This window comes from Erpetoichthys calabaricus, chromosome 3, assembly GCF_900747795.2.
Source record: "Erpetoichthys calabaricus chromosome 3, fErpCal1.3, whole genome shotgun sequence".
In the NCBI taxonomy this organism is placed as follows: Eukaryota; Metazoa; Chordata; class Cladistia; order Polypteriformes; family Polypteridae; genus Erpetoichthys; species Erpetoichthys calabaricus.
In genome coordinates, this window is record NC_041396.2 from 188,304,758 (window position 1) to 188,329,895 (window position 25,138).

The window sequence follows — 25,138 nt, forward strand, 5'->3', positions numbered from 1 at the left end:
GTTTTTGAGTTATCGTGTTTACACACACACAGACATACATAATTCCAAAAAAACGGTATTTTCGGACTTGGGATTCATCAAAATCTTGAGGTTGAATTTTTTTTTCATGATTACCATACTTTCTCTATACTTCGTATATTTTGTGTGCGAAGTGGCAGGTGAATTACTGTCAACAAAAAGAAAGCACTTGAGAAATAAACTGAAATGCTACTCACTCATGATTTTTCTGTCCATAGGGTAAAGTTTTTGTTGACCAGCACATTCCAATTTCAGGCATTTGAATTACATCTTAATATACAACAAGTGCAAAGAAAGGCGGCACGTTAATCGCTTTCTATTCCACACGCTTTTCAGCTTGCTCTGTCACCGCAAATGCTGTGTGAACATTTGGCCTCCTTCACCAGCCACCGTTCACTGGATGAATATAAGCAGGCGGCTCGTAGTGGATGACGTTCAGTTTTAGGGTTAAAAGCTAACAGCAAGAATATTCATTCAAAAATGAAAACTAAGATTATTTTTAGTAAATTATTGTTTTATTTCAGTTAGTCTTTCCAGTTACTTTAATAGTTTCGTTTAGTTTTAGTTTTTCATTTTGGTTTTGTTAATTATTTTATTTCTGTTTACTAAAATGTTTTTTTAATAATAGTTTCAATTTTGATTTTAGTTTTTTGTTAACTATAATAACCTTGTTCTGCACATCTGCTTTTCACTCCTATAGCCTTTGATACATGGTTGTTAAAGACCCAGGACTACCAAATATCATAAAAGTACTAACCCACATAGTGTAACATGCATGAAATTACCTTACCTTACCTTTTGTGCACTAATCTAATGATTATGTTCAAAAGTGTTTTTTCTTAATTGATTGGGGGTTTTGGGAGTGATGATTACTGGTGTCCTTAGTGTGTATGTTTATATTGATGTTTTATTATATAGGCTCAACCAAGTCAAATTTCATCCAAATGATGTAGTTATGACAATAAAATAAGGTGAAATATTTGTTCAGAAGCAAAATGTTTATATATCTCCAGTGCCCAAGATTGATTCTAGCACCAATTGGTGGTTTCTGTAATTTAAAGTATTACAACTGGGAAGTGAAAATGTTAAAATGTAATACAGTAATCCCTCTTCCATCGCGGGGGTTGCGTTCCAGAGCCACCCGCGAAATAAGAAAATCCGCGAAGTAGAAACCATATGTTTATATGGTTATTTTTATATTGTCATGCTTGGGTCACAGATTTGCGCAGAAACACAGGAGGTTGTAGAGAGACAGGAACGTTATTCAAACGCTGCAAACAAACATTTGTCTCTTTTTCAAAAGATCACAGTTCCGTCTCACAATTAAAAGAATGCAAACATATCTTCCTCTTCAAAGGAGTGCGTGTCAGGAGCAGATCATGTCACAGAGATAGAGAGAGACAAAAGCAAACAAATCAATAGGGCTGTTTGCCTTTTAAGTATGCGAAGCACCGCGGCACAAAGCTGTTGAAGGCGGCAGCTCACACCCCCTCCGTCAGGAGCAGACAAAGAGAGAGAGAGTTTGTTTTTCAAGCAAAAATCAATACGTGCCCTTCGAGCTTTTAAGTATGCGAAGCACAGTGCAGCATGTCCTTCAGGAAGCAGCTGCACACAGAAGGTAGCAACGTCCCTATCGTCTAGGTGTGCGAACAGCCCCCCTGCTCACACCCCCCTACGTCAGCGCAAGAGAGAGAGAGAGAAAGTAAGTTGGGTAGCTTCTCAGCCATCTGCCAATAGCGTCCCTTGTATGAAATCAACTGGGCAAACCAACTGAGGAAGCATGTACCAGAAATTAAAAGACCCATTGTCCGCAGAAACCCGCGAAGCAGCGAAAAATCCGCGATATATATTTAAATATGCTTACATATAAAATCCGCGATGGAGTGAAGCCGCGAAAGGCGAAGCGCGATATAGCGAGGGACCACTGTACACAGTGGGAGGTCTGACACTTGAAAATACCCCCTATGAGAACGACCTAGTAGTCATAGTGGACTCATCACTATCATCCTCCACATAATGTTCAGAAACCATGAAGAATGCTTACAAAATGTTAGATTACATAGCATGATGTTTATAGTACAAGTCAAAAGAGGTTATGCTTAAACTTTTTAATACACTAGTGAGGTCCCTCCTCACTACAAAAACGATGTAGAAGCTCTAAGAAAAAGTCCACAGAAGAACAACTAGGCTGATTCTGGGACTTAGAAGTATGAGCTATGAGGAATGATTAAAGGAATTGAACCTTTATAGTTTAAGCAAATGAAAATTAGGAGGCAACATGATTGAAGTTTTTAAAATTATAAAAGTAATTAGTACAGTGGATCCAGGTTGTTATTTTAAAATTAGTTCAACAAAATTGCATGAATGTTAAAAAGTTTTTCTTCACATTGCAACAGTCAGGGTTGGCTGCAGCTGTATTTACCCCCTTGAGCCCAGGACCTCCGATAGCCATGTACCAAGATAAGCCAGGCAAGGAAGATACATAACAAGCAAGAGATGTAACAAGATGCAATGTCTTTTAATAACAAATCCAGGCTCAAATACAATCCCAAAGTACAGAAGTGCAGTGCATCAAATATTTAAAAAAACCTAATAAATAAGTCAATAAAATCTAGAGCTCTTCAGGTGGATTTAAAATCAATAAATACAATCCTTATAAACAACCATGAAACTATTCAGACATCACGCTACCTTTCCTTTTATTGTACCTCTGGCATCCCAGCTCATACTTCCTCTCCAGCTCTTGCCCCAGTCACCTCAGAAAGTCCCCACAGGGGCACTTGGACCCAGACCTCCTCTGCCCCAGTCACCTCAGACAGTACCCACAGGGGCACTTGGACCCAGACCTTCTCATTTCTACTGCCTCTTTTGGCATCTACAGGGACTCTTGGAGCACCCAAGCACTCCCTGCTCCTCCTTAATGGCCAGCATGAGTGACCTGCCCTTAGAGAATCATTTTCTTCGCTCCCTCACTGGACCACCGACTGCTCTGCTTTGCTTCCTCACCATTGCACTGACTCATCCTCCTGATTCTGCCTTTAGTTTCATTTTCTACAGATCTCCCTTGTTTCCTGCTCTGGCTCCTCTTTATACTTCTAGGGATGCAGGTACACTAAATACAGACCCCAGGGTTCTAATAAGGCAATTGGCTGAACTGCATTTGGATGCATGGTCAGCCAATGTCCCTATTAACCCCTGGAGCTGCTCTGCCATGCTACCACACATGCCTATACTCCAACTGAGCCTGAGGACACCGTCTTTATTTAAAAAGACTATGTCACCATGGGCCTCTCTCACTACACACACAGAGAAGTATAGACACATGGAATAAGTTACCATGGAATAAGTTAGTGTGGTGGACAGCAGAGCTTTAGGGACCTTCAGATCTCAACTTGATGTTGTTTGGAGGAATTTGTTAGATATGATTATCAGGCTTTGTTAGGTGGAATGGCCTGTTCTCATCAAAGGTTTTTCTAAAGCTGTAATGTTTCTTATGTGCATTTGTTTTTATGTACCAGCACACTCTTTCTTATCACAGTCATTCCCTTTATTGTCAGTGTGGGTTTTCTTTTCCCTCCTAAGGCCATGCTGGGCCCTATTTTATTACTGCACCTCATTTTCTATTCTGGCAGCCTATCTCAACATATAATTAACCATCCATCGACCTAATAGAAAACCTTTAGGGATGTGGAGAGCAAGAGCATACCTTACTAGTGTTGAGCTCAAGGCAGGAACAAACCTTGGAGGTAGTGCCAGGTATGTGTAATTAAAAGTTTGAAAATATTGTAAATAACAGTATCTAGTGAAAAAGAAACAAATCTGCATTCAGTAAAGGCACTGCCCATAACAATGACAATCGTAAACATATACTGTACTTATATAATTATTTATGATGCAGTGTTACTGTCACAAAAAGGTGTATGTTATGATATAAAACAGCACAGTCAATGTCTGCTACCAAACAGTAATAAGGGAATCATATACAACATGAGAGAAACACTTTGTGTACACCTGTAAAATAATAAACAATGCATCCATAAACTGGTTAAATACTTAGCTTAGTTTAAAACGTTGATAAACTATTACTAATATTAACAAGAAGGATATAGTAATTTAAAAATATGGAACTAGTTAAAGAAATTTACACAAACAAATGTTCCTATGCTCATTGCCCTGACTTAGATTAGGCGGGGTTTGAGGATGTTGCATGTTATGTTAAGTGCTCATATGGCAAAAGACCAATGGAAGTAAAAAGCTGCTTTTTTAAATACTTTTGCCACATGCACACTTGTGTCCCTAAAATATCACATTATCATTATCACATGCAACTTGAAGCATAAAAAAGTGTTAATAAATTATGTTTTATTATATTTTATATTTATATTTATATTTTATTTTATTTATGTCTTCTGGAGCTGCGGTGAACAAATGTTTTAATTGTCTTTAAAAGTACACTGAAGGTATTTGTGTCTCTGTAAACCCATGAGCTGGTTCATTGTTGAAAACTTTTACAGGAAATAAAAGCATTTTAAAAGTTAGATTACATTGATCAGTTGATTTATTTTATATTAACAGGAAATATGTGCATTCACAAAAGCAGGAAAATGTTTTTCCATGGCGTTTTCTGCAATACCAGTACTGTTAATATGCCAATAAGTAAACTGACACTACTGAGTCAAAGCATAGCAGATTTTATCTCCTTTATACTAAAACACCACCTTACACTATGAAGGTGTGCCTTGTAAAAAAATGTATATGATATATATAATTTCATTTCAACATTAAATGACACGAATGTACTTATTTAATTATACATGACACAATTATTAGTCATTCTGATTTTACTTTGAAGAACTATTGTTTCTTTGGTTTTACAGTCTACTATTCTTACTGAAGATTTTACTTTGGGGTATTGCTGGCCAGTTATAACCTGGGGCCTTCAGATTACTAACTAACCATTCAGCTGAGCTAAAGGGAAAAGCCCCACTCACTCAGTGATATAAAACCTGGTGTACACACATTTGTATGCAATTTATCATTTATGATTTACAATCATCTTGTTAATGTGCATATGTAAATGCATCTCAAAATCCACTCGGTTGCCACCCTGAAGCAACAATATATGGACCATGCTAATCAACCTCGTAAATATCCATCCACGATGATGCTCCCATCTGACTCAAACACCACATTCATTTGAGGAGTCCTGTGGTGTGCTTCTCACAGCATTGCAGTGACTTTTCCTGACCTTACAGCTACAAGGGTAAGGCACCAGTGTCTGTACAAGTAGCCACTATCACCTGGCACATGTAATGACATGATTGCTGTTACAATAAATAGTATATGCCATATGAATAACAGGGTTCAGCAAGTTACCTTGCCAACAAATCAACCACCATCTACATCTGCTAATGCTACTTTGAGTCTAAATAAATGAATCATGGGCTGACTGAGACAACTGAGTCACAACATTTGTCATTCTCATCTTAGTGGCACGGATGACTTGTACATTATTGGGATGTAACTGGTTATGTTAATGCCGCCCCTAACCAAACTGGTGCCCAAAGTGGAATCTTCTTCTTGGCCCTCCCAAAATCCCCAATCCCCCCTTAAATCCACCCCTAAATCCACTACACTAGTATTTCTTAGAGCAGCTTTAATTTAAACAATAAATATATAAATAAATAAACAAAGAAGCACACATCACAAACTTAAATATCACTTTTTAATGTCAAATAAAAGTACATTTTTTCAGTCTCTTTGTTGTATATCACCACAGTCCATGTCTACATGTTCTAGAGGTAAAGTCGTCTATTAGGCTATCATACAATAGTTTCTGTGCAAGGTCTGGGCTGATGCTGATGATAGCCAAACTGCTTATATGTTCTGCTATAGATGACCTCAAGTAAGTCTGGATGAGCTTAAGTTAGAAAAAAACGATAACTGGAACGTTTGCAATCCATAGAGTTAGACTTTAATGAATGGCAATGATATACCAATTGATTTGTTCCTTTTATAAATTAAGGCCTAATTAGTTGTTATAATAATAATAATAATAATAATTAATAATGGCATTATAATAATGGCATAGGGTATCAAGATACTGATACTCTTTGTTACTTGACATAGCCAACAGCATAACTTGTGAGGTGATACAAGAACAAAAACAACAATTTTAATATCACTACTACTGTTATTACTACTATTACTAATAATGATGATGATATACAGTATATATATATATATATATATATATATATATATATATATATATATATATATATATATAAAATACTACTACTGAACATGCTTAATAATAGGGAGCAGGTGGAAGTGAGGTCAGTGGGAGGACGTGGTCGGGAGACAGTAGTGGTTTTGGTTTAGGTAGACTTTCCGTCTCGTGATCTGCAGAGGAGGGAGAAAAGACATTAGTGCACTTTGTTAACCCCTGACCTGGCGTTTTACCTTTGGTTAAGCCCATTGACTGCCTCCCATGCACATGTGTTTCAAAGGGCCTTCATGAAAAAGGTTGGGAACCCCTACCCTAGGTATAGCTGTGCTTCCAAAACTTATGAATATATCTAGAAATTTTGAGGACATTGTTATACATATATTAAATTGAGGAGAGTGGGATCCCTCTTGGTGTTTTGACAGTGCTGAGAAATGTATGTTGTAGTAAAGAGTGAGGCTTAGTGTTGTATTGAGTCAGAGTATTTCTATGTTAGGGGTAATGTATAAAAAAAAACAATTTCACTCTCCCCCAAGCTTTTGCCATCTTAGGTAACCACCTAGTTCACCTACATGGTAGAGCTGGCCCTGGTGAGAAGTGACACCAGGTATCCTTTATAAACTGAGAAAAATCCAAAAAAGTTTTTCAGTGCAATTACGTAGCCTTGGCCCAATTACATGGCAATTAAATTAGTCTATACATCATGTTTATTACTGTTGAGGTTTAATATAATTGTCACATCAGTGCACATTGTAATAATGGGATGGTTATATAATTTGTTGTACCTTTGAGTTTTATCTGGTTTTTGCTGCATTCAACCAGCTGCCATCATATTAAAAAATAGTGACAGATACCGCTCCCTTACTGAAGTACCTAGCTTGAGTTTTTCGCATTGTGTCTGAGGTAGGTGGGAGGAGAAGATTTTTTTAAAGAGGTCATAGGTAGGAAAGAGAATGATGGGACACTGGTGGCATTTTGTGGGAGGTCAGTGAACAGATGCCGTTTTAAAAGTGGCAGGAGGGAGGATAGAGTTTTGCTTCAGGAGCAGGGACGTTTTGTTGGACGATAGTTTTTGTTTTGGCAGAGGTAGTTGGAAAGATGGAGTTTTGCCAAAGATAAAATGGATGAAAAAGGATGTCCTAAAATGGAAATCTTACTTGAAACAACTCTGTTCCCAGTTGACTCATTTCACTGAAATTTGGTATGCATATTCTTCAAGAAACTTGTCAGAAAATTAAAAATTTTATGAAGATACTTCAAGTAGAGTATGTTGTACACATTTTTAAAATTGTCTGTCTTATAACAGAGAAGCATTCTGTGTGACCTCAGTTTCCTATTGATTAATATACTCTTTCAAAACTACCACAGAAGTAGTTGTTTAAACTTGTATATTTACTTCTTGTACCCTCACAACAGCCACATCTGACATACAATTCAGATCCCCAATATAAATGGCTGAAAAGCTGTCAGAGTTAGCAGGCTTAGTCACATGGGTATATGTAAGCATACTGTAGATTTTAACTCACCAATGGATACTTTATTTTTTATGTTTAATAAATATAAATTACAGTTAGCCTTAAACCCTCCATAACCCACAACTACCAATAGAACATTAATCAGTGTAGTTTTTACATTACTTTAATTGGAATTTGCTGTTTATGAAAGGTGTTTTGGCTACCTGTGTTTGGTTTTTAACATGACATTGTAACATGCTAAAACATGTAATTACATTCTGTTATCACTGTTATTTTTGGATATGACTCATTGTTACAAACATATGTGTTTTAATAAAGAAAATAAACCAAAAATTAAAATGCTTTAACTTTAAAAACAGTTAAGCTAAGTCCCTGAACACATCAGAATCTGAGTTGTCTCTCTGTTATAAAAAAAAAATCTTGGAAGGGAGACGAGACGTGATCTTCTCGGAAGACACTTTGATGTCACGCGAGACAAGACAGCGAGACAAAATGACTGCTGCTGTACAGGGTTTTAAATGATTGACCCTCAGCGCGACAAGCAGAACACACAGCTCGCCAGCAGCAGCAGCAAAGCAGCAGATGATCCGAACGCATCTCTTTAGTGTGTGTTCAGCCCCCCCTTCACAACGCGAGCAGCAGAGACATGAAGTGGCAAAAGGACAGCTGCTGTACAGGCTTTTAAATGATCGACACGCAGCTTGCCAGCAGCAGTAGCAAAACAGCAGTTGATCCGACCGCATCTCCATAGTGTGTGTTCAGGCACCCCCTTAACAGCGTGAGCAGCATTATACGTCCCGCAAGAAAGAAATTTAACCATGCCCAGGGCTGGAAATAAAGGACAGAGAGTAGATGACAAAGCAGAATGTCGTAAAGAATTCATAAATGTTGGCGCGGTACACATGCACAGCAGTTTAGAGATAATGGAAGTACGAAAATTCCAAATTCTCAAAAAAAGGATAGGAAGGATCACATTAGTGCAAACAAACGGAAATTAATACTAAGTGAAATAACGGAACAGCGAAAGAGATCGAATATACTGTTTGGATTTAAACTTTAAGTTAGAGACTTGTAGATCATCTAATTCGTGTTGCCAGCAAGAATTAATAGATTCCAAAAACGTTGTTGCAGTATGAAATCCCATGAGACGGAGAGTTTTAACATGGGATTCTTTCAAGTCACGCCCTACTTACAACTATTTTCAAACAAGACCATGGTCATCTAACCTCTCAGTCGTGTGAATGTTTTTGTCAGACACACTTCCTGCACTCTCAACTCTTATAAATTGTAACAGGACAATAATTTTATATGTTCTAGATGACATGTCAACGACAAAGCGAAAAAAAAGAGCATGGACAAATATTCAAGAAAGTTGTTATTGTATTTACTCACAGGCAGATATACGTTGCATTGTCACAATGTAAGTCCAAACACGGAATCAAAATTCAATGCGATCTTGAAGAAAAGTTAATTCCAAATATTGTTTTTACAAAAGTTTTAAAATAAAAGTGAAAATAATACATATGTAAAATGTAAATTATATATCCGGTAAACCAAACCCGGGGGTGGGCAAGCAAAGTGAGCAGGGGGTGGAGCCCCCTAGTTTATTAAATATTTATTTTTTAATTTTAATGTGCATATACATATGCTACATTTAATGTAGCCTGTGATCTGTTTGAACCATACTGGCTTACTTTAATATGCAGCACACATTTCTTTAAATATGCCAATGGAGATAGATAGATAGATAGATAGATAGATAGATAGATAGATAGATAGATAGATAGATAGATAGATAGATAGATAGATAGATCTTTATTGCCATTGTCACTTTTACAAAGGAACAACGAAATTGAATGACAAGAGAAAAAAAACAAACTTAAGAATACTAAAATAACATTTTCACAAGCAGCGTCATCATGCATGAAAAATTTTGGAGATCAGCAAATTGTGTAAGACTTTAATATTTGCTTACAATTATTGCTTTAAAAGTTTTGCTGTTATTTTTGAGCAGAAACAAGTGACCACTTCTAGCAGTCTGGATCACATCGACTCGTTTGTTTTTCTAAACTGTCAGACATTTAGTGTTGTCTTTGTAGAGGCCTGTACCTTGGTTTAAAAGTGACACAATGATTTAATAGAAAAGAAATTTTCAAACAACACAACCATGTTTTATTGCTGTTTTTTATTTTTCCTGTTTGTCTGTGGATATGAGTTGTTTTTCTCGTTTAAAATGAAATCTTCTTGAAAACAACCCTAAAATAACACGTACTGGTTTTTAGATGTATTTTGGAGTGAACGAATCCTATTTATGATTAACTGACAAAAATAGTTTTATGTATAACTCCTTCATGTTAGTTTTTGTATTTTGTGATTAGAATATTAGTTTTACAATTCATACAATTTTTATGAAAGAAGTATGGTATTATGTGTTTTTCTGTTTGGTATAGAATGGTATAGAAAAGACAAAAACATACCAGGAGAGATCTATTTTAAGGTCTCTTATCCATCTTTCTAGTTTTAACTGGTTTTGGTATGTGAACCACCAGCATGACCATCGGCAGACCCATGGGGGTTATATGAATGTTTTTTTCACTTCAATGTGGGCTTTTTATGTATCTGTCATTCATTACTTTAAATAGTGTCCTTCATAGAGCATTGTACTGGATCTACTGAAGGGGTATCAGTCCCATAATTTTGGCGAAAAGATGCATTTATACCTATAAAAACCTCTAGTACAAGACTACATATCCAGACAGGTTTTTTCTGTGATAATGTTTACATTAGAAATGTGTCTGTACACCTAAAAACCTGCTGGTAGTACTCCTTGTGCAGCTGCAGTGCTCAAATGTGAGGCTTTTTTATTACAGAACAATTGTTTTAGCTAGTGATGTGCAGCAAAGAATAGGGTGTTACCCTGAATAAAATTCTGAACAAGTTGTATTATGACCCATATTCACTCTGGGGTAAGGATTATGTCAGTTTAAGGGGTGAGTGTAGTGAGGCTGAGAGTAAGAATTAGAATCCTGATTGTTCTCTGTAACCAGAGGATGTCTCTTTTAGCTTAGGTGGCTAAGATGGCACTTTGAATTTAGCTCACAGTTACAGCACATACCTGAGAGGAACTCTGCCTGAGTGATGTTCTTGCTAATGACAACATGAAAATAATAATTAGATTTCTTGATTATCTGGGTGGTTAAGCTTTAGTTTGGCTTTTCATTGTCATTTAATAAAGCAATTTGAAGTAATCTTACCTACTTTCCATGTTGTTCACATTGCACATGTATTCTCAGCTGTATATCAGTATACTATATACATGTAATAACCCCATAAACCTGTAAACTTATACTGCAAAGATGCACTTATCATGGCATGATTCAAGGGTGGAAAGCCACAGTTCTGTAAACTTTATTTTGGACATGATAGCATTTGGTTTGCTATGCAGGTAATGCAAGATAATTGCCGTTGGCAATTTCAAACAGACATTCAGTTTCAGATGAAAGTGGGCATAGGGAAGCATTAGTGATTTGTAATTCAATGTCAGCGTATCATTTTATTTCAAATAACTGAAGAAGCTGCTTATTGGTGTTTCAGATTCTTGATTGCAGGAATGATTTTAATAGAGATGTAGCAGAATTTTAAAACATGACTCCTTCAATTTTTAACTTTTTTTCCCCAACTCTGAGTGTTTTCTATTACTGACATATTTAAAAATTTCTGTGTCTTATTTTGATGCTTTCACATACAGCTTCACCACTTTGCCAATAAAAAATCATAAAGGAAAAATTAAAACCTCAATGCCACTATCAGACCACTAAACCTGTGGCCAGGCATTGCCCGAGCATTATTTTTAGTCCAGGCCACTTTTTAGCAATTCTAAATTGGCTGAGTATGAGTGTGAGTGAGTGTGCATGATAGGGCTCCACTTTAGAAATTACTACCGTGTTTCCCCGAAAATAAGACAGGGTCTTATATTAATTTTTGCTCCAAAAGATGCACTAGGGTCCTGCGGTGGGTTGGCACCCTGCCCGGGATTGGTTCCTGCCTTGTGCCCTGTGTTGGCTGGGATTGGCTCCAGCAGACTCCCGTGACCCTGTGTTCGGATTCAGCGGGTTGGAAAATGGATGGATGGATGGAAGATGCACTAGGGCTTATTTTCGGGGGATAGCTTATATTTATTCATGTACAACAATATACATTTATACATATACAGTCATATCATCTTCTTCTGGAATATCGTCATAACTCTCCACATTCAAACCCCGAATTCCCGTCTGAATTTCTTGCTACTCCAGCCACTTTTAGGATCCTCCAGGGTTGAGGTGCGCGCTTCGATGTTTGATGAATGGTTCGATGTGGTGATGTAAAATACCGACAAATGCAAATGCATTCGTGGTGCTTTGATATTCAAGCGTTGCATATTCCCCAAAGTAATGACACGGTACATTTTAAAGGTCTCACATACCATCTTCTGTGCTGTCTTTTTTTTTTTTTTTGTTTTTTGCACCTTTACAATACCATCAGAATGAACGGTGGCGTGTTTGAGCCAAAGAGAAAAAGAAAATGATATAATAAAAATGTCTATTTTGTGATTAAAGTGGAAATTTCGGCTTTAACCTTGTAGTTTACTTTATCATTAAAGCAGACCATCGTAAACATCATCTTAAAACTGACCCAGTTGTTAAATCGCTATGCGCTTCTGGGGCTGACAGCAGTGGCAAGCAGCATCGCCATGCAGAACACATTAAATTTATAATATTCCAGCTCTCTGCACATTTAGAATTATTAGATTTATACTTGTTATCACTTTCATGATGAAATGCATTAAAAATAGGTATGTTACATTTTACAGATAAATCGTTAACTTTGCTTAAATAATGAATACTGTTAATAGTTACACATATGGGGTGGCACAATGGCAGAGTGGTAGCGCTGCTGTCTTGCAGGGAGTCATGTCCCCTGTGATCCCTGCCTGGAGTTTTGAGTTTTTCTGGTGGGTTTCCACAGTGTGCTCTGTTTTCCATCCAAAGACATGAAGGTTTGGGGATTTGGTGAAACCACAATGATGGCAGTATATGTGTGTGCTTGTGTTCACCTTGCGATGAGCTGATGCCCCGTCCAGAGATTTTGTTTCTGTCTTGCGTCGATGCTGCTGGAATGGGCGCATCCTGGAATTGATGGATGTAATCATTAAATATTCTTTTCAGAGATATTGTGGCAAGGTGTCCTCAGAATTTAATGGAAGTTTCGGGTACACACGTTGCATTGCGTGAAGTATAAACCTGGCCTTAGGCGCCTTACTTTTCAGCTGATGATCTTGACTAGGGCTTATTTTTGCAGTAGGGCTTATATTACAGAGCAACCTGAAAATCATACTAGGGCTGATTTTCGGAGTAGGTCCTATTTTCGGGGAAACATGGTAATTACATTATGAGTGCACATATAGACAGAGACTTATTTAAACAGACAAACAAACAAAACAAAGTTGTTCAAAACTGATTAACATTAATTGAGCCCAGCAATACCTGTCCATTGATTGTAGACCATATTATTTGTAAAGTCCATTTTTGCTAAGGTTATTTTTTATATGTGCAAGAATGCTGTTTTATTTCTCTGTGGGGAGTTCTATTTTATTGAATCTTTGAAATGTTGCAGTGCCTCATTGCTAGCGGTGTGACATTGGAGAATGTCGTGGTGTTATCAGAGCAGCTATATAAATGTTGGTGTTATGGACAACAGTTTGGCCAAGACTATGGATTAACTCACAAACAAATTGTGGTGAGTGGTAGACTCTGAAAGTCTCTTTGGTTATTAAATTCTGGTTAAGAGTTTATTTTGACCAAAGTTTTGGTCTTGGTGAAAGATCCATTACTTCTTTCAGTGTTCAACCTTTGCTTGTTATTTAGATATTGCTCATGTCTGGGTCCTTCACTTCTACCAGTGCGGCCTATTATATTCCATCTACTGGCAGTACACTCCTTACCCTGTTTGAAAATCAAAAGGTAGGCCTCAGTCCTGAAAAAAAACAGACCTGCACAAGGTGTTTTAATAAATCAAAATACTATCCAGATTTGTTCTGGCATAGTGTTTAGTGCTGCTGGATTACGGATCCATCATCTTAGTACAAAAATCACACCTGTGCCCATATTTATCAAGCCTCTCAGAGTAGGAAAATGATCCTGACTGGCTCAGCAATAGGAATAAAAGCATTTTATCAACTTTCCTAATTCAGGAAACTACTCTAACCTAACCAGGATTTAGGAGAGCTCACAAGCTGTCCTAACTTGCTAGGAGCTTCCAGAAGATGGCATTCATGCAGACATCAGCATGCACATTCCAGGAATGGTGGACTATTTTGCAGGCGTAAACGAAAGGTTCTAAAGGCTGCAGGAAATAGATAGTCCGGGCCGCGAAAGAGAGGACACTGGCTGCAAGAATCATCATTTTAGGTCCTCAGCCATTAGTTAGAAGATCAAATGAAGGCTACAGTCAACTGCTGTCCTTGAACAACTGGTTGAGAGGTTTCTGCAAAAGATGAAACATTGGCTCCGTGGGCAACTGGGATCTTTTCTGGGAAAGACTGTTTTTCTTCAGAACAGATGCTGTGCACCCTAACAGATTTGGTGGCTGGGCCAGGTCCTTTCCTCTCAAAGGTAACCTGTCTTTCTTGACTATGTAGTTTTAGTCTTAATGGTCCCCATAATGCCATTTTAAGATGTGATAACTCTGTAGTGAGCACACCGTTAGATGTGCACTGTATTAAAACAATAACAATAGATTATAGATTAAAGAAAAAGTCTGCACAAAGGGGCATTAACAAGATTAACCTTATTACTATTTCAAGGTGCCGCAACACTCCGTTTCAGCTCTACTTTTCTGAGCCCTTAAATATGGCTCTGCTAAATATTAGGGCGTTAACTAGCAAGACGTTTTACATTAACAATCTTATCAATGATAGGAAATTAGACTTTCTGTCACTAAGTGAATCATGGTTCGGCTCTGATTGTTCGGCAACAGTAATTGAAGCAGCACCTCCGAATTACAGCTTTGCTCATTCAGTTTGCCAAAGCCAGAAAGGAGGCGGTTTAGCGAGTATTTACTCGAAATTAAATGGTAAAATGGTAAAATTAAATGGTGTTATCCCCCTGTATTTTCTGCAATCCAGGCGTTCACCCTTCCTTTTCCAGATAGGGAGGATAAGTCCTGTTTTCTAGTCAGTTGGGATGGGAAGATTACTTGCAATGCTATGAGGACATCTTTACCACCAGCCTGGAGAAGTTGACCCTGGATAGCACAGATCCCTGCAGCCTTCCCTACCCTCAACTGGTTTACCCACCTGTGCAATCTCAGTGAGATTGGGTGGTTCACAGCTAATTGGAGGATCAACCTCAAGAACTGTGGACCCAGAGATATCCATCCTAGCTGGAGAATTAGCTTGAAACAGCTGCTCATAGAGGCCAGTTCAGCAGGCCATAGCTGCAGTATCATCCGTAAGGATGATTACCTGACTGTGACTCTCTGAGGAACAAATTTGAATGAGTGTAATACTTCGATTCCTCTGTTAACAGGATGTGGGTCACTAGTCCATAGATGGTGTGTCACTTTCACTTGCTCATGAATTTCTCTAACTTCATCTGCCCTCAGAGCCTTTGTAGCTATCCTTCTCAGTTCCCAGTACAGACCACAGTTGCCATCAAGCCATGCGCTGCGACTCCTCTTAATGATACCCAGGGAGCGCTGCAAGATGAAACACCTTCTTCTGTGAACACTGGTAACACCAACACAACCATCAGCAACTTTCAGGGTCTTGTCATGGAAGGTCTCCCACATCACATTAGGATTGGCAGTCACACCCAAGTCTGTAAGTTCCTCACACAAAGTGTGTGCAAAATCATTAGAAACAGCCTGATCTTGGAGTCTGGCCAGGACCATCTTCATTTTCGTAGTAGGTGGTAGCCTACTGGACCTAAGCTGGATCTTCAGAGTAGCAACAACAAGTCTGTGGTCAGAATTCACAAACAGGGCACTTCTGTAGGCTCATTGGCTCTCTGACTTTTTTGGCTCATCCGGGAATTAGGCTACTGCGGGTTTTCCCCCACCCCCTTCATAATGTGAGCAGCCTTCATATGGGCGGCTGCAGCAAAGCTGTTGTCTCAGAGCTTTGTTTTTCTTTATGGTGGCTGCATTGTCAATCCTGCCAGCAAACCCCATGATTTTCCTGCAAGATGAATGACCTCTTGCAGAGCTGGATGCAGTTTAACGTCATACACGGGACAGACAGACTTAGAATCTATGATAATAACTATGACAGATTCCTAATTGTAGGAGATTGTGATTTTCATGTGGATAACCAGTGTGACCCGAAAGCAAGACAATTCCTGAACTTATTGCAGTCTTTTGAACTGAGTCAGCATGTCAGCTAGCCCACACATGCTTTTGTTTTTAGTCGACTACATTACTGTAATGCACTCCTAAGAGTATAACCTAAGAAAGACATCAATTGTTTGCAATTAGTGCAGAATGCAGCAGCCAGAATCTTAATTAGAAAAAGAAAATTTGAGCACATCTCACCAGTTTTAGCATCATTGCATTGGTTACCTGTGTCTTTCAAAATTGACTTTAAAATACAATTAATGTTTATAAAGCCTCAAATAATCTTGCTATTTTGGAAAGCCTGTCCCCTACACTCCAAGTTGTAACCATAGATCTACAAATGGAGGTCTGCTTATAATTCCAAGAGCCAAGCTTAAAAGAAGTGATGAGGCGGCCTTTTGCTGTTACTGTATGCACCCAAAATCTTGAATACTTTACCTATTGAAATTCATCAGGCTAATAATATTGTGGAACATTTTGAAAAACTGACTTTTTCATAGCAACTTTTCTATTGTATTCTTAATAAACTATATGGGCATAGAATTATCATATTCTTCAGGGATCTGCTATTTGTACTAATCCCTACTATGCTCTGCTGTTTCTTTCTGGTTCTTCTGTGGTGGCGATCTGCACCACCACCATCTGATCAAGGCGTCCTGTAGCCTCCTTAGATGTTGGAATGAAGGGTGATGTTTCAGCTGTCCATGAGACTCCATCAAATCCTATCAAGTGATGCATGAAAACAAAGAGGTTTGATTTAGGAACATTTATATTAGGTAGAATGCTCAGTGGGGGCTGGGCGGACTTTTAGCTTTGGAACCCCTGCAGATTTTTTTTTTTTCTCTAGCCTAACTGGAGATTTTTTTTCTTTCCTCCCAGCCATTTGACCATACCCTATTTTGTTGATATTCTCTTCTTGTAATTTCCTTTTATCATCTTGTACAGCATCTTGTATCATCTTGTTGTATGAAAATGTGCTATATAAATAAATGTTATTGTTGGACATTAATGAACTTGTAAAAAGAGAATGATTAGACAGAGGTGAAATAATATTCATAACAAACCACATGAGCTCTCCGTCTACATGAAGAAGCCATGCACTCTCAGGACAAATGTATTGTCAACTTTATATTTTTTGGCCACAGGGTAAACAAAACTTTGCAAAAGCAATGATTTGTGCATATGACATCAAAACCATTTCTTGAATTTTGCACCAAACTTTAAAATTCCCCAACAATGTGTGGGGTAATACACAGATTTATACATTTCCCCTCCACTCCTCATGAGCTAATGTTAAAGCAAGCTGCATTCATGCAAATTGCTGGTTTTCCTGGACATGTTGGTGTGATTAATGACATGCCCATAAAGATTGTTGGCCCAAGTGTGGTTGACCCTGCATATGTGAATCACAAGAAATATTACAGAATCAACACACAGGTAGCTATGGATGCAGACCGTATTGCAGTAGTCAGCGTAAGATTCAGGATGACTGTGTAGGAAGTTTGAAAGATCAGAACTGTATAAGCATTATCCAGGTAAAGCCCAGAAAATGTCTCTAATAGTAGGAAGGTTTCTTTCAGAAAATCCCACATTGTCTGCACTGTGTATGTAGTATACTGAGATATTCAGGACTCTTTGAATATGGGGCTTTGAAAATTAGCTGTAAGGGACTGAAAATTATTTTGAGGCAAATATAGTGCTTACACATTATATGCTAATATCATTTGGTCTGGATACTCCTTTGTAATGTAGTAATCCAACATTTTATACAGTGTTCTAAATTATTGTTTGCTAAAATAAAATATCCGTTCCTCCTTGACCAGCATAATATAAAAATAAATGTTTACAATGTAAGCTGTTATCAAAAAGAATTGCTATGCAGTAATTAGGAACAAAGATCCATCAGTAACATGCTCTTTCAGGTTTTACCATCTTTCAAGGTCCATTACACAATATAGAATATGAAATTACAGCTTCTCCAGCTGAACTCATTCACAAGTCTCAGCTCTGCTGTTTTTGGATTACTGTTCAAGGTCGGTGCATTTCACTGATTGTTGCCAGTCATTTACCAGATTACACAGAGCTGCTTCAGTTTTAATTTGCAGAAAGGCTGTGAGCCTACCTCAGAAAAAAAAATGTTGCGGAATGGTTTTGCTTTCATCAGTCTTCAATGTCCTTGAGCCTGACAGACATTTTTGTCTTCCTTCAGTTTTCTTAAGGTAAAGATATAGTTTAATTGCAGCTTATGAACTCAGGGAGTGAAACTCACCTGATGGTTTATTTGCTTTTCTTTATCTGGTAGTAACTTGAAAATTATAGCCTGCCATTGCCATTGTCTTAGTGTATGTTTTAACATAATTTGTTTTAATAAAACAAAGAACTCTTTCACCCTTATCTGAAGAGGCAGAACCACTGTTCTTTGGGAGAAACTTTTTCCTTAGTTTAATCATTTTGGGTGGTATCATGAGTCACAAGACCTTGATGATGTGCTTGCCAAAAAAAACTGATGCATATTTGCAAGTGCAGCTGCTAAACCTCAACAACTTTAGATTGAGTACCTCAGCTTTCTGAAAAGTAACATATAATATATATAACAAATGGATGTGAGCTAACCCTTGTATCATTAAGGCAGTATCCATCCTTTTTGGTTTTACTTGTGGACACTTATTCAAGAGATCCTCCCTGATAGACACATCATTTATTGATAGTTGCTGTCATAGGCTGTCATGACACTCTTATTGCAGCTGTTATGGTGCCACCAGTATCACTCATCGGTTTTTTCTACAGATTAAGTGACTAGATTTGTTCCAAGTAGCACATTATCTCTATTATTTAATTTGTTTTTGTTTGAAAAGAACTAGAAAGTATAAAATATAATTAGCTAATTATTGTTTTGTTACGAATTTTGACTTGATAATGTCCTAATAACTTGCTTTAGATGTTTATTCTGCTCCATTTTCACATATACCTTCAAGTAAAGGTAATTGTATAAGGCGAAATAGAGAACACAAAAAAGGTTGATGCTTCCAGTGTTTGGGTAGTTGCTGCTGTTTCACAACATTTCCTCCTGCCTCATGGATAAACAGCAGAACAAAAGTAGGATGTTTGTCCGCTATACAAATCTGCACCAGGCGTCTGATCGCCACCAAACTGGGCATGGGGCTGCTTTGTGACCAGGAGGAGGTCATGGGGTATGTTTGGTTGGGAAAAATGTCCTTGGTCAAGCGCAGGACACCTTTTGACCGACACAATGTTCGCAAAAAGTCCCCGTACTTATTATCGACAAGATGGCCGCACGTTGCAACAGACGTTAACGGCGGCACCATGTAGCAGCACGTTGGTCTCTGTGCATCCCTCTTTACCAATGTTTCTTTAAATTGCCAAGACATTGCAGAAGTGTCCAAGTATGAGAAAGTCGACTGCTTTCATCGCGTGAAGGGGAACTGCCGTATGGATGTAAAATGTGAACGATCAAACTGGGCATGGGGCTGCTTTGTGACCAGGAGGAGGTCATGGGGTATGTTTGGTTGGAAAAAATGTCCTTGGTCAAGCGTAGGACACCTTTTGACCGACACAACGTTCGCAAAAAGTCCCCGTACTTATCATCGACAAGATGGCTGCATGTTGCAACAGATGTTAACGGCGGCGCCATCTAGCCCTTTACCAGTGTTTCTTTAAAATGCCAAGACATTGTGGAAGTGTCCAAGTATGAGAAAGCCGACTGCTTTCAATTTCAATTCACCAGGCTAATACAGTGGAGCACTTTAAAAAACTGCTGAAAACACAATACTTTAACATGGCCTTCTCATAACTTCACTTTAATTTAATCCTGATACTCTGTATATTCAATTCATTATAATAACTATTCATGGTGGCTCTAAAATCCATACTAAACCCTACTCTCTCTTCTGTTTCTTCGCCTGGTTTTTTGTGGTGGCGACCTGCGCCACCACCACCTAATCAAAGCATCATGATGTTCCTACATTGATGGATTAAAAGCCAGAAATCTGCATGACCATCATCATCAAGTCCTTCCACGAGAACTCTAAATACAAAGAGGACTGTTTCATTTATGTAGGTAGAATGCCCAGAGGGGGCTGGGCGGTCTCATGGTCTGGAACGCCTACAGATTTAATTTTTTTCTCTCCAGCCGTCTGGAGTTTTTTTGTTTTTTCTGGCCCCCCTGGCCATCGGACCTTACTCTTACTCTATGTTAATTAGTGTTGTCTTATTTTAATTCTTACTTTGTCTTTTATTTTTCTTTTCTTCATCATGTAAAGCACTTTGAGCTACATTATTTGTATGAAAATGTGCTATATAAATATTAATAAAAAAAAAAAATTGTTCATCGCGTGAAGGGGAACTGCTGTATGGATGTAAAACGTGAACGACCCAGCGCGCGTGACTGGCTTTGCATATTTGTGGTTCTATTTGCTCACTTTCCGACTCAAAGTAAGATTTCAGTCTTAGTCTTTCTGACTGACTGATACTATTTGTTCGCTTTCCGATGTATTGTAAATAACGTACGTACTACAATGTGACACATTATCATTGCCCTGCTTTTCACTAATATACCCATGCCACCGAAAAAAAGACATGGCATTAAAAAGTCCACTTCCGATGCCACAAAAAAGTCTATTTCAAGGCTGTCTCAAACATTGCGCAAGACGTCAAGATGTTTTCATACCAAGAATTCCGCTGCTTCCGAATAATTTACCCTTTGATTTGAAACAGCTACAATTTCCTGTTCAAAAAAGTCTATTTCAAGACCATCTCAAACTTTGAGCAAGATGTCAACATGTTTTCATATAAAGAATTCTGCTGATTCCACATGATTTACCCTTTGATTTCAAAAGGCTACAATTTCCTATTCGTTTGGATTTTGCAATGTGAATTACTAAGGCTGAAGTGCAATCACTCCAAGTTAAAGGCATCAATTTGGAAAATCCATGCTTTTCACACGTACAACTCTATGTAACATGTTCTACAGTGGGCAATCCTCACAATTTGTTCATTTTCAGAACCCCACGACAACACAAAAAATATACTATATCCAAAGCCTCTAAAATGACCACTTATTTTACCTATTAAAATGTCAATCAGAAAAATGTTGGTTCGATTTCTATGTTCTGTTTCTTTCATTTGGGAAATTCACCAGTTATAGATTCCTGGGCAACGCTGGGTACTCCCTCTAGTTAACTATAAAATTAGCACTGGAAGATGCTAACACAAGGGGGCTGCTGACCCTTTTATCATATTTATTGATCATGAAAAGTAGTATATCATATGTTTTTAGATGTTTTAGCTTTACTGTTTTTTATCGTTCTGGTGATTACAACTTGAAGGCTGATGCATTACTTGGGCAATTTGAACACAAAATTATTTCTGAACATATCCAGAGAGTTTTCTCAGTCATTACTAGTCTTGTGCGAACCCTGAATTCACTTTGCTTCGATTTCAGCAAAATCGAGGAAATAATTGGGGACTTAGACAAACTAAGCAATACTGAACTTGAGTGGGTTATAATGATGCAGTGGTCTTTTTAAGTGTTCTTGACAGTGTTGGTGAGTTCTCTAGTGATTTATTGCTTCTTTTTAATTATTGATTTATTGGAATTTGGCCTCAGTGCTGTTTTTTGATCATGCCTCTTGTTTGTCTCCGAATTTCCTATTTTTTGAAGGCGACTCCTTCTGTGCCTTTTGTTCCACAGACCATTTTATGATAATTAACCTATTATTTATACAGATCCTGTGTTTGCCCTTTCCTGACTAGCTGGGGTTTGACCGCTCCCCCCATGGACATTTTTGAGGTATTTTGGGACTCTTCTTCCTTTCTTTAAAGGTTTAAATTCGATAGCAGGTACTCACCTCACACAAACTGAAAAATGCAGTTTTTTTTCCCCCTGATGTTTCTGCTTATTCACTACCGCTACCACTAAATAAATAACACAAAAGCACATGGATTCTTTACATCTTCCTATTTGTATGAACTGTACAGCACACTGGGTAATACTTTGAAAGGGGTAGACTCGGTTACTACACATAGGTCACATTCAAGTCCATATAAAACAATATTGCCTTTAAGATATGAATACACAGAAACATTTCCACTTTCCTTCTGCGTACATGTTGTGTGTTTAAATATATTCACAAGTTTTCTGGTAATTTTTAGTCCATTGGTAGGATCTGCATTATAAACTCGAGGGGGCTGTCCCATTCAATATTGGCTGCTACAGCGCTGTGGTTTCACACTATCATGGGACGTTGGGGGGAAAAAAAAACATTTGTTTAAGCTGACTGCATGGTGAATTACCAGGAAAATATCAGTGAACAAGTTCACCGGCGAACACAGCATATTCACTGCAAAAAACACTTTGGCGAATTTTGATGGTCAGTACTAGTTATTGTGATTGAAAACTCTGAGGGCTAAAAAATTAAATAAATAGTATTTTTACAGGAGACCTACTTACTAAGCAAGGATCAGTTCAGACTACAAAAAGACTAGACTGGCCAAATGTTCCATTCTAGCTTTATAAAGAAAACTAGAGGGGTTGAAATTCTCATACACAGAACAGTTCCATTTGTAGCATCAGATGTAGTATTGGACCCTGAAGGGAGATATGTGATGGTTATGGGCAACTTGTATAACAGTAAAATGATTTTGATAAATGTTTATGCTCCCAATGTTGATGATAAGAAATTCATGCAAAATCTATTTGCATCCATCCCCAACGTGAACACTCATAAAATTATAATGGCTGGGGACTTTAATTGTGTTTTAAATCCACTCTTCGATAGGACTCCTGTGACAGGGGTGACAACATCTAATACTGCAAAGACAATTACACAGTTTTTAAATGATCACAACTTATCAGACCCCTGGAGGTTTCTTAACCCAAACTCAAGAACATATTCGTTCTACTCACCAGTGCATTATAGCTACTCAAGAATTGATTATTTTTTTATAGATAATAATTTCCTGCCTACAATTAAATCATGCAAATACGACACAATTGTTATCTGCGACCATGCCCCTCTAGTCTTGGAGCTAAAATCATTAAGCCCCTCACACTCACCTCGCAGATGGCGCCTTAACCCTCTTCTATTGGCAGACGAGAACTGCACAGAATTTATATCCAAACAAATCAGCTTCTTCCTAGAGACAAACACGCCCACAGAGGTTTCTGCAGGAACACTCTGGGAAACTCTAAAGGCCTTCTTAAGAGGACAGATTATTTCATATCTTTCTCGCAAAAATAAATTAGAAACCAAGAAAGTGTCAGAGCTAAGAAGTGAAATTACTAGAATAGATGAAGAACAAGCCAGGCATCCAAATGAAGTTCTCCACAGGAAAAGGCAGGCCCTGCATACAGAACTTAACATCTTAACAACTAAAGAAACTGAACAACTTATTTATAAGTCTAGACATCATTACTATGAACACGGAGAAAAAGCTAATAAGCTTTTAGCTCAACAAATTCACAAACAAGAAGTTCGCAATGCAATACCAGTAATCACCAACAACAATGGAGAAGAAATAATTGACCATAAAAATATAATGCACACATTTAGAGATTATTATAAATCCTTATATTCTACTGAGCCCAAAGAAGACAACGCACAATCTAATGCATTTCTGGATACATCACAGATACCACAAATAGATGCTTTAAGTGCTGAGGAACTGGATAAACCTCTAACGCTAACAGAATTACTAGATGCTATAAAGTCACTACAAAGCGGGAAATCAGCAGGCCCTGATGGTTACCCCGTAAAATTTTATAAGAAATTCTCCACTCAGCTAGCTCCCCTCTTATTGGCAACATTTACAGAAGCTAGAGACAACCAAATACTACCTCAAACATTTCGACAAGCATTAATCACCGTCTTTCCTAAACAAAATAAGGACTTGTTACAATGTGCATCATACAGACCAATTTCACTCCTGAATAATGATGTTAAGATACTCTCAAAAATTCTAGCTAGAAGGATGGAGAAAGTGCTGCCCTCGGTAATATCACAGGATCAAACTGGATTTATTAAAGGCCAATACCTATCTTCCAATCTCCGACGCTTGTTTAATGTTACATATTTACCAGCAAAATCAAACACCTCAGAGATATTACTATCATTAGACGCAGAAAAAGTATTTGATATGATTGAATGGAACTACCTTTTCACTGCATTGGAGAAATTTGGGTTTGGCCCGAATATTTGTGCATGGATCAAACTACTGTATACCAATCCAGAAGCTTCAGTTTGTATTAATAACATTTGCTCAGACTACTTTAAACTAGAACGTGGTACCAGACAAGGATGTCCCTTGTCGCCACTGTTGTTTGCAATCGCTATTGAACCACTGGCGGTTCACTGCCGAAATTCTTATCAGATAAAGGGGATTATCAGAGAAGGACTGGAACAGAAAATTTCTCTATATGCAGATGATATGGTCTTATATATATCAGACCCAGAAAACACTGTCCCTGCGGTTTTAACAGCACTAACAGAATTTCAAAAGATATCTGGTCTTAGAATTAATCTGAATAAAAGTATACTCTTTCCAGTGAATTCACAAGCATATAATATTAGATTAGACACCCTACCTTTTACCATAGCAGATCAGTTTAAATACCTAGGGGTAAATATCACAAGTAAACATAAAGCTCTTTATCAACAAAATTTCGCCGTCTGTATGGAAAAAATTAAGCAAGACTTGCATAGATGGTCAACCCTTCATCTCACTCTACCCGGAAGAATTAACATTGTTAAGATGAATATCCTTCCTAAACTTCTCTTTTTATTTCAAAACATTCCAATATATATCAATAAATCGTTTTTTAAACAGTTAGATTCAATAATAACCTCATTCATTTGGAACTCAAAACACCCACGTATCCGAAGAGCGACCCTACAATGACCTCAGGCGGAGGGTGGCATGGCTTTACCTAATTTTCAGTTTTATTACTGGGCAGCAAACATACAAGCCATAAAAACCTGGACACAAATAAATGAACATACACAGGCTTGGTCCGCAATAGAAGTAA

At 37.8% G+C, this 25,138-nt stretch overlaps 1 protein-coding gene across 1 annotated transcript in view; it reads left to right on the forward strand.

Moving 5' to 3' along the window:
* The window catches only part of sesn1 (sestrin 1), a 444,013-nt gene that overhangs the window by 115,383 nt on the left and 303,492 nt on the right, over positions 1-25,138 (forward strand). The window lies entirely within an intron of this gene.